General features: G+C 36.2%; 1 long non-coding RNA gene across 1 annotated transcript; it reads left to right on the top strand.

Annotated features, from left to right (window-relative positions):
- Positions 1 to 3,459, top strand: LOC120332627 (uncharacterized). Its single transcript, XR_005568122.2, has 4 exons — positions 1 to 494; positions 1,388 to 1,614; positions 1,708 to 1,878; positions 2,290 to 3,459. It is a non-coding gene; the product is annotated as an uncharacterized LOC120332627 (long non-coding RNA).
- Positions 3,460 to 11,680: the final 8,221 nt, after the last annotated feature.

The raw sequence follows: 11,680 nt of genomic DNA, 5'->3' as shown, positions 1-11,680 counted from the left end.
TAATTTGGAAGAGTTAGGAACAAAATGACTCAATCGTGACTCGAGCGTCATTTCTCTCGCACTCTCACTCGTTTTTAAGTCAAATATTCTCTTGTTTGACGACCGCCTTCTTTCTCTCGCCGCTAATTTCTCTGTTTATTTTTTAAAGTTGGAACCGGCGAAGCGTGGAATTGGGCGGGGAAATTGTTTTCGAAGTCGTCATGTTCCTTCTCGCGTTGTCGACGGCGGTGGTTTCGGCCGAAGGTTATCAGCATGGACCAGAATGCAGCATGGCCACTCACAGCTTGCGTGGCCTATCAGTTACGGTTAAAGATATTATGCTGGGATTTTTATTTTGCGTGAGAGGCCAATAGGACAGTTGGATGGGGTAGGCTAGGTCGTTGTTTTTTACAGTTGGATTACAGAGTGAATTGCTGTTATGAAAGAATGGAATTTAGCTTTCACCTGCTACATTCTGACAGTGCTAACAGTTTCGGAGCGATTGTCCGTTGTCGGTAAGTGATTGCTAGCAGTGGATTCAAATAATATTATCGAAATGAGCATGAACTGCAGTATAACACAACTGGCTACTGAGCCAAGTTAGGTCTGCCGGCCTAAGCTACCGGTAGGCCTACTGTCTGACTGTTAAGTTAACTTTATGTCTGAAGTAGGCTACATGCTGTTATCTCAAGTTACAGACACACAGGCCTACAACTTGATGACTGCAGTCTACTGGGTCTATAAAACAGTACAACTAGCCTATGTCAGTCTGCCATCTATTTCCTTCTTAAACAGTTACCGACAACTCATTGCAGTGTTAAATTGGTACTTTTATCACACTGCTTGCACAGCTATAGACCTGGTATATACCGGTATACTGGTATTTGTTTTAGGCCCTTTTGAGCCTCATAATGAATTTTTATGTGTGTCCAATGGAAGGTTGTGAATGAAAGATGAGGGGGACAGATGAACTATCACTTCATTTACGTCACCAACATGATCTGTCAAAGAAGAAATATATAAATATTACTTGTTCTCAAAATCAATGTTGCACAACCTTTACTCGACTTGACAATTTTTTACGGCATGTGAAAAAAATCCACCAACTAGTATTAGAATTTCGACGTGTGTCGAGGAATTTCCAAAGCTGAAGTTGAAGTTGAAGGGAACAACCGGATATGTACGTAATTTCATTTTGAGATAATTTCGCTTTCCCTACAAGGCATTATTCAATCTCATGAATCTTGTACTCAATATTTCGTCATTAAGGCTGTATTCCTCTCTTCTGAAGTTGCCAAAATGAGTGTTAAATATGATTCTGTGTTTACTGACTTCAAGTCTGCTCTCTGTCAGCTTTGTCATTAGGGCTCTTTTGTTGTTATTGTTAAATTGCTAAAAATGTTTTCAGGGCCATTATTATGATCCTCTTCGTGGTTCCGGCTTTATAGAAAACAAGCTCAAAACTTTACGAAAACAAATGGCAATAGAAGATAAGATGTATAAAAACAAAAGAGAAGCCACTCAACATATGCAAGTAGTTTCAGTTTTGGGAGTAGCGAAGATGCTGACACCAGTGGGAGTACTGTTGAACTGGATGCCTCACTTCTGGAAGACGATAGCCATATACTGAAAAAGGTGGGAAATTTCTGATTTTTTTCATATGTGGTTATTTTTATTTCTCCGCAGCTAGTATTTTTTGGAATATTTTATATGTATATTGCTTTTCAGATTAAATGGCTGAAAGAAACCACACCTAACAAGGACAATAAGGCAGAAATATATAACATAATGAAGGAAAGTCATGACTATCGTAGGCTTGAAATACAGCTGAAGCCTATGACCTTAACTGACATTTTAGAAAAGTACTCAAGGTTCTGTGATGCTTATGAGGGTGGATTGGTAAGTTAGCAATAAATCTAGATGTAAAGTGAATGTACATAGGCTGTTTATTATTGTATTCATCACATCAAGATATTTTTAAAAAGTACGGATATAGAAAGCATCTTTTTTTTCAAATGTGCTTCTTGTGAACTCAGATTGACTGTGAATTTGAGATGAATTGCCCGAAGTGTAAGAAGTTTATGGAAATTTTTCCACCACTCATTCAAAAAATTCTTAATATGAATCAGGATTGTGTTCAGTGTGATGATGGTATGTGCTTCATGCTTCATATTACTTATATTCTATGTATAAATACTAGTTGACTTAGAACTATCTCTGCCACATTGCCAACTGGGCGGCAGTGAAATAGCTTTATTATATCTATGTATTTTGTGTGAGAGCATATTTCGAGTATTTGTCACATTTTAGATGGACTAAAGAGTCTTCTAGTTCTATCGAAGATTTTTCCACCTCTCAACACAAAGGGGAAGTCTGATACTGGCCGAAATCTGATCCTGAGGAATTCTTCTTAATTCTTGACAAGAAAGCGGTGCCAGTTGGAAATTCATCATTGTTGGCTTTTTATAGACTGTTCGCTTCGTTTTGGATATTTGGAATTGAGTACTATGAAAAACTGGCAACTTTCTTCAATTTTTTTGAAGCTATTCTTTTCGGCATGGCTCCCAAACCTTCAGTGGCCTCATTGTTGGCTGCATTGGACTTTGTGTAAAAAAAAAAATGATCCTACATAGACGGCTCAAAATGAAAATGTGCTTATGCCGACCTTCGTAATTTTTAAGTGTCCACTTTGTTTATTTTGTTTTTATACTGATTTGGCCCTATGATAAACCATCATGTCAGAGTACGAATTGATGGTTTATACACTTTATAAAAAATCGATATGTATACACGAATTATGCAGTGTCTCTTTTTAGCGTTCAAAAATGCAGATTTTATAGCCCGATGTTCATCTCAAAATGAGATTTTTTTTTGGAATTTTCAAAAGCGATTGTCTCATATCGCCAAAATTTGACATAGGCCACTACAGTTTTGAGTCGTCGATGTGAGCAAACACTGGGGTCATAATTTTCATTATGATTTCTTTCTGTGAAATTTATTTCATTTTCTTTTGTTCATTGGTGATTGTGGTTTAGTCTGCATCTTCGGTGAGTGTTTTTGAAGTTCTTTTCCAAGAAAAATTTGGTATATTTAATTTCTGCTTTTTTGGGTAAATGCATGGGTAACTTAAGAAAGTTGAAGTGGGGCTGTGGGAATTGGAGAGGAAACCAAGAACTCACTTTTTGGTGACTCTATCGAGTTGGAAACTTGACTCAAAAAAGAATTATCGCAATTGATCTTGACGACTCTATCAAGAGATAAATTTGACTCAAAGAGGAGTCATCGCACATGACTCTTGACGACTCTATCAAGCGATAAATTTGACTCAAAGAGAAGTCATCGCACATGACTCTTGACGACTCTATCAAGGGATAAACTTGACTCAAAGAGGAGTCATCGCACATGACTCTTGACGACTCTATCAAGGTATAAATTTGACTCAAAGAAGAGTTAATGTGCGTGACTCAAGTAAAGAGTCAAATATTTCTTGACTCATTGAAAGAGTAGGAGGCTCGTTGAGTCAAATTTGAGTCAATATTTTTTAGAGTGTAGTATTTTAAAGAAGTGGTTCCCTTTAATAGCTCAAGGCCCTCTGCTAGTATTAGGTTTACTGAAACTTTTGGGTACAATCATACACAAACAGAAGTTCAAGTGTTGAATAATTTTTCTTCCTTTTCGTAAAATTTATCAGGAAATTTATGAGTTCTTTTTCATTGACGAACCCGCAATATTTATGAATAGAGTATTTCTTAACTGAAGCAATGTTACGAGTCCCTAAATATAATTGGAATAAATACTGATAGATAGATTGTTTTGATAGATAGTTTTAATGTTTTTACAACATCTATTTTGCGTTCGAAACTGTGACGATTGTTGTTTAGCCAAAGGGAGAATATTTGGTAAATCGTCAAATTCTAAAGTCCTGACAATGCATTTATGAAAGTGGTAGTTAGTGTTTAGTTTTTGCCTCGGTATTCAATTTGTTTCCTTTGATTTTGTTATTTCAGATTATATTAGACTTAGAGCAAGTTCGTTTAGGTTAGGGTATCACCTAATTATTGCTCGACCACTCATTTTCTAAGGTAATGGGCAATATCAGAGGTTCCCAATGCTTTATGGCACGTAGCAACAACAACATTTGCTGGAAAATAAAATCAGTAATTATTGAATGAATAGAAGATAACTGGCAACCATTGGCGAATAACCGTATGAAATAACTGATTCATGTACTGGGAGTCCTCGGGCTACGACGGTCGCGACTTACGCTGTTTCGAACGCACTTCACGAACATATACAGATATAAAAGATAATACTGTATTGTAACAACCAAGCCTATAAACTGGATCATTGTGATCAAGAAAATCGGTGCTCTGGGCTCAATGGTTTTCGTTATTAACATCGTAAATGACGTGACCAATTGCGAACTATTACGATTATGAACGAATAATCACTAAGCTTCAGTCACATGGTACAGTACAGTACTGTACACAGCAGGGTTGCCATATTGGCTTTTTTAACGCCAAATTTGCCATTTTTGGCTTTTTTCAAACGCGTTTGGCGTCAGAATTTTCGTTTGGCTTTTTGGCGTTTCTTTGGCTTTTTTCAAGTCTATTCTAGTGTCTATTATTAAAATCATATGAAATACAATATTTAGTGCGTAACAACGTACTTAGCTACTTTACATTAGGATTTCTTGGAGCATCGATTTCCTTGTTTGTTACATTAATTTTTAACCATACCCAATAAGAAATAATTGCAGTTTCTGCAGCTGCTCAGACAGATATTCAAGCAGGGTTGTAAACATTGCCTCATTTTTAAAGTTTTGCCTATTTGTCAGTTTTACGTTCTGTTTCCTAAAAATAGTTGTATAACTTAGTTTTCATTATGCCTGATATGATTTATATGAGCTTTCAGCTTTAGTTTAATTCTGCAATTGCAATTGCAGTAACGATGTGATTAACTACGCTAAAATTACTGAATTAGATATCAGTGGTCCACCTGTGAGTGGCAGGGGGTTAGATAATTTTTTAATAAAATTGATGGTTTATAAATTTGAAAGGGAAAAATTTTTCAATAGTAAAGCACGATATACTGATATAGGGAGAAAGGCATATCGTAAGTTTAAGTAGAAACATGTAGGTATATTACATACTGACAGACTGAAGCTTCACACTGTATTGTATATATTGAATGGTAAAATGAAGCTGTCCGCTTGATACTTATTTTACTTTCTACAGTTCTATAGGAACTTTACTTTCTATTTGTGTGCCTCACTGAATGAACTGATGGCTCTACATCATCATCAGTTTGTTGCCAAGCGCTTAAAATCTGACAAATCATGGGGCTTTTGTACTTGGTCAAATTGTTGGCTTTTTTCATGTCTTGATTTGGCTTTTTTTGATCGCTGGGATCTGGCAACCATGGTACACAGTTCCAGTGATACAGTACTGTACGCAGTTTCAGTGATACTGCACGTCATTTTGATTGTTTAAGCCGAATTTTCGTATTTTGTTTGATCCTTTTTTTTACTTTTGCCCTTTGTTGTGGACTCATAGCTAAAAAAATATGTTAAGATACTGTACAGTGTTTGCTTTTATTCACGTGATGTGGAATTGTTTTCTTTTTTTCTAATAAAGTTTTTATTACTTATCGATCTTGAGAGGTATTTGTCTGTCTGTTTGTCTGTGTGTTAGATGCACGCGATATCTCACGAGAGCGGGGTTGAATCTACTCCAAATTTTGCATGTGCATTCATCATAGCTCGGATCAGAAGCCTATTGATTTTGGATGGATTGTGTCTTAGAATTAGCGAGTTATTAATTAATTAGTGATGGAACACACGGCGTCACTTTGGAGTAAGACCACTGTTTTGACCCCCTAACCTTAGATCGATAAGTCTTCGGTTTCTAACCGATTTTCTAGTTTGCATTATTTGTACATTTTATTAGTGTACAGTACCATATTTTACAATACAGAACGATGTGTATAGAGTAATTCATGCACTGTACCGCTGTAGTACTGTACAGTATAATGTTCCCACTAATACTGATATTCGGGTTACACCGAGTCTCAGGAACGGAACTGCGTCGTAAGTCAAGGACTCCCTGTACATGGAGTCCTCGGGTTACGACGGTCGCGACTTACGCTGTTTCGAGGTTACGAACGCGCAATTCATAAAAATATAAAACATAATATTGTACTATAATATCTAAGGCCTTAAACTGGATCATTGTTATCAAGAAAATCATAGCTTTGGGCTCATTGGTTTTCGGCATTTACATCGTAAATGATGTGGCCAATTGCGAACTATTACAATTATGAACGAATATACACTAAGCTTTAGTCACATGGTACACAGTTTCAGTGATACTGTACGTCGTTTTGGTTGTTCCGACTTGCACTGAAATTCGGGTTACACCGCGTCTCAAGAACGAAGCAACGTCGTAAGGCGAGGACTCCCTGTATTCAATAATTTATACCTCGTAACCAAATACCGATAACCACTAATGAATAACCGTAAGGAATAAATGATTCCGGTATTTAATAACTGGTAACTAAAAACCGATAACCGGCAACTATTAACGGATAACCGCAAGGAAGAATTGATTCCGGTATTCAATAAGTGATAACACGTAACCAAAAGCCAAAAACCGGTAACCGCTAACAGGTAACCGTAAAAATACATGATCCCGGTATTCAATAACTGATAACCGGTAACCATTAATCAATAACCGATGATCTAATCAAAAATATCATTAACAGAACTTAGCGATGTATTCAAGCTATATATTAATCGTTTTTGTGGCAGTGCTTGTCGGAGAAAGCTGCGGACAGAGTAAGTAAAGTAGCTGTATTTCATTTATTTTTTGATTGTCCAATCACGCAAAATTCGGCGCTCCAGAAGCATGTGTACCAATATGGCGGTAACTAAGTTTGCTCGCGTACTTCACATCAAGTTGTATAAAGGGACTGAAACCTATGAGTAGGGCAGAGCGTATATTCACTTGGCCAACACAGACAGTCCCCGAATTCGTAATAGAACTAAAATAAGAAATATCGGAATAAAATTTTTGCTTAACCCCAATCTGGTACACACACTACGGAGATACGCAAGATTCATGGGCAGAAGGTAATCATTACTCATATTTTATTACTGTCAATCCGGTATTCGCTGTGAACAAAAAATAAAGTTTATAGGTTGTGAATAACCCTCTGAATAGAGATTTGTTCAAAAGTAATTACTTTAAAACAATTGTTTTGAATCAATTTTGTTTTGCCTGTTTTGTTTGAAACGGCTGTATTATTTGATTGTTTTGCATTAAATTGGTCAAAACTTTCTTTTTTCTTTTTATCACTGCCTGGTTTTCCTTTAAAATGCTAAAGAAATCACTCGAGTTTGATGCACTCGGTTCAGCAAATAAATAAACTGCAGCCTATACCAAATGGCAGCATGTAGGGTTTATCTCTTATATTACGTAACAATAGACTACTACGTACAGAAAGTAAACACATAGAACGGCAAAATGACTTTGATTCATAAACACGTCATTTGAAACAATTAAACATTTAGAATAAATATGATATGTAATATGTTTCGAGACGCACTCAGCAAATCGTCTTCGGAACCGCTAGCATAACGATTAAAGCCGTCATTGTTATGCAAACCGCAAATCGGGTTTCACAATCAGAATATGCATTGTTATGCAAGCTCCATCATTCTACCGTGTTTCCTCGAAGATAAGACCAAGCTTGAATTTTAAAAAGATTTCAATATAAGAGCTAAAATTCATTGCGAAAAAGGTCTTTTATTAAAAGGTATCAATACGTATTTTCACGGGGAGTCGCAACTTGAGCAAAGTGCGTCACAATACGATGAAGTTCGAGAACCACTGCGTCCCAGTCGATAGCAAGAAATATTTTCTACTTGTTTAAATGGTTAAAATGCTATATGTAGCAGTTATTTAAAATAAAAACGTGGTATTTATAAGTAAATGGAAATCGGTATTCAAATTTTGTATAATAGAAAATCTCATTATTCTCTATCCCAAAAATAAGCCCTAGTGTTATTTTCCGAAGAAAATTGAAGACGGTGTCTTTTTTTTTTCCGGAAAAACACGGTATTATGATGATGTTTTCACTCGGAATCGTAAAATCTTTGTTTTACACTATTTGTATAATAATTGTATTTCGAATCAACAGTCTGAAAAAAGTACAATATATATGGTACTTTGTGTAAAATTGGTGTTCTCTTTGCGGCCCCCTAAAATTCGTTTCGCGGCCCCTAGTTTGGGAAGCCCTGGTCTAAACCATATCAGAGATTTGAAATGTTTGTGGCGAGAACCCTGACCGGTTCAATTTGGGGATATTGATACAACACGTATTCTACCAAAGGACTCCAAAGGAAATGTACCGATCCTTGTTAAATTTGTTCGTCAAAGCGTAAAACACCAAATTTATGCTGCTAAAAAAAGACTCTGCGGAACCGGCCTTTCCATCACTAACCGAACCGAAACCTAACCGAATCTCTAACCGAACGACGCCGCATCTTATTGACTGAAGCCCGCATCTTATTGACTGGAGCATTCAATGGCGAAAGGCGAGTATTTAAATCAATTGATGATATAGTAAAATTAAACTAAGTCTTAAATTAGTGCAACGATATAGATGTTAGCATAGAAATTGTGTCAGCTAGATATAATATGCGCTTAACTAACAATCCCATAAGCGTACTTGCAATCCCATAAGCGTACTAGCATCGTAGTACACCGGTTAATTAGTCTATCATTAATTAAGTATCAATTAATGACTAGAAAAAATAATAATAATGCTTTATCATGCCATGGTTGTAATAAAATTGTGAAAGATAACGAATACAGTATTTTTTGCGACCACTGTTCACATTGGATCCATTTAAAATGCAGTGGGTTATCCCAAAGTGAATACAAAAGATTAGAAAAGGAACCCGACTGTGTTCCCTTGTGCTGTAGATACTGTCTTAATAGTAATCTTCCCTTCTGGCAGTTATCAAGATTAGAAGTGATTAATTTATTTAAAATAACTCCTATTCCAAGTGGGGCAAGCACCTTAGACTCATTAGCTTTGAATGACCTTTTTATCTCTGATATCATCGACGACGACCACGACGAAATAGCCTCAGGTCTATGCAATTGTCAATATATAAGTACAAACGATATTGAAGAGATTTGTCCAAGCTCAAAACAAAATGGTTATCTTCTCACAATGTGCACAAATATGCGTTCACTTGCAAACCCAAAAAATTTTGCCAAACTGGAAGTTTTGTTAGAATCAATTTCTAGTCGACCCGATATAATTGCAGTTAACGAAACTTGGCTTAGACCCGACCAAGTTGGCGCACATATAAATTTACGTGATTACAGATTCATTTCAAATGCAAGAAGCAACCATAAAGGTGGTGGAGTAGGCTTGTATATTAGAGATGGCATTACCTTTAAAACCAGACCGGAATTGACCATAATGGAAGAGAAAACGTTCGAATCATTATTTGTTGGCGTGTATCTCAAAGACCGAATTCTAACTTGTGGTACTATTTACCGATACCCACTGTCTGATAATTCTAGAAATAAAGATTTTTTTTAATCTCATGAACACTGTTTTGCCCTCACTATCAAGACAAAGTATACTAATGGGTGATCTTAATTACGACCTGATGGACACCTCGCACCGTTTCGTCAACGAATTGACTGAGTTGATGAACCAATATTCTTTTTATCCCACCGTAACCAAACCGACCAGAATAACTGAAAACAATTCTTGATCATACATGGACAAACATATACGATCGAAAACCTGTCAGCGCTATTCTAACCGATGCAATCTCTGTTCATCGACCTGTAATGCAGTGCATGCCGATAGAGCAAAAAACACTTAAAAACGAAGAAAACAGTTCTTCTCGATCATTTAATCCGACCAATATGACTGAGTTTAGGACGTCATTAGAATGTGTTGATTTTTCTGTAGTGTATGAAGAGTCAGACCCTAACGATGCCTTTAGAAAATATTCTTGCCATGTTATGCCAGTTTTTAATCGCTGTTTTCCTCAAATTTTGTTCAAAAAAAAAACAACAAAAAGTGGTTTGATAAAGAATTATCAAAACTACACAAGAAAAAACAGAAACTTTGCAAATTAGACCTCATCAATAAATCGCAATATTCTAGGAATGAATACTTGGAAATCAAGAAAACTCATGAAAAAATGATATTGGCCAAAATCATTCTTATTATATATCGCTCTGAGTAAAACTAAAAACGATCTGAAAAAATCGTGGCAAACAATGAATACCCTGCTAGGTCGATGCAAATCTAAACTGTCAAAAGTATTTGTTGTGGGAAATAAGGAAACGTGTGATCCTGTATTGATAGCCGATCATTTCAATGAACATTTTTCTAAGATAGGAAAGCGAATGTCTGATAAATTCACTAATGATATTGACGGTAACTTCGTGAAATACATGGGCAAATCAAGTAACTCTTCGATGTTTCTGTCACCCGTAACAGCCACAGAAATACAAGATATTATTCGAGCTTTTAGACCTAAAATTAGCTATGGGCTTGATGGAATCCCTATTAATTAAGGTTATCAGAGCAATGCTGTAGAACTGCATGCTCTCTCTAGCTCATGATTTTAATCTTTCTTTGCCATTGGGACAATTTATTGATGAATTTAAAATCGCTAAAGTTGTACCGCTTCACAAAGGCGGAGGCATGAAAAATGTCAAAAACTATAGCCCGATTAGCTTACTGCCTTACTCAAAAATTTTAGAAAAAGTAATGTACAATAAATTAGTTAACTTTTTAAAACGGAAAAGTTTTTTCTACCATCAACAATTTGGTTTTCGCAAGGGACATACCACTTCGCAGGCTACGTCTCTACTTACAAGTAAAATACTGGGTGGCTTTGAAAAAGGCCATTATACTCTCGGACTATTTCTTGACCTATCTAGGGTTTTTGATTGCATTGACCATCATATCTTCCAAACTCTACCACATAGGTGTTAGGGACCACTGCCTTTCGTAGTTACGCAATTACCTGGCTGATCGCAAACGAGTGCGAATTAACAATTAGGGCCACTCAAGAGTCACTTCTGGGCCTACATTTTTCTTAATTATGATTAATGACTTCTCTAAATCACTCAGGAACTCCGATGCTATCCTATTTTCTGACGACACCACCCCTTTCCTACATGGGAAAAAATTACCAGACCTTATTGAAAAAGCTAATGCTGACCTTACTAATATTCAATCTTGGCTAACTACTACGTGTTGAAGATTTACTAATACTTGAGATTTGCACATTGATGTTTTTATCTTCTACTGTTCAACTCCCTAATTGCTTCGATTGTGATCGAATAAATAATAATATTCGAAATAGCAGAAATCACGATAAATTTTTTGTTCCGTATGTGAGAAAATCAATAGCACAAGAATTGATCACATGTTTTGGTCCTAAATTCTGGAATCCACTGCCTAACAGTATTAAAAGCTCAAAAACGACGTCCGAATTTAGATCAAAAGACATTTATTGGAATTATATTAGCTTTTGTGCAGTAAGGACATTCTACTCTCCAGGCATTATTTTTCAGATACAAAGGGCCTTTTGATGATTGGAGAAAAAAAGTTGAGAAAAGACTGGCAGATGAAAAATATCTCCGTTTGACTAACT

The sequence above is a fragment of the Styela clava genome, chromosome 10 (genome assembly GCF_964204865.1).
Source record: "Styela clava chromosome 10, kaStyClav1.hap1.2, whole genome shotgun sequence".
Lineage (NCBI taxonomy): Eukaryota > Metazoa > Chordata > Ascidiacea > Stolidobranchia > Styelidae > Styela > Styela clava.
The sequence above is the reverse complement of the archived record's forward strand: the minus strand, read 5'-3'. Positions and strand labels throughout refer to the sequence as shown.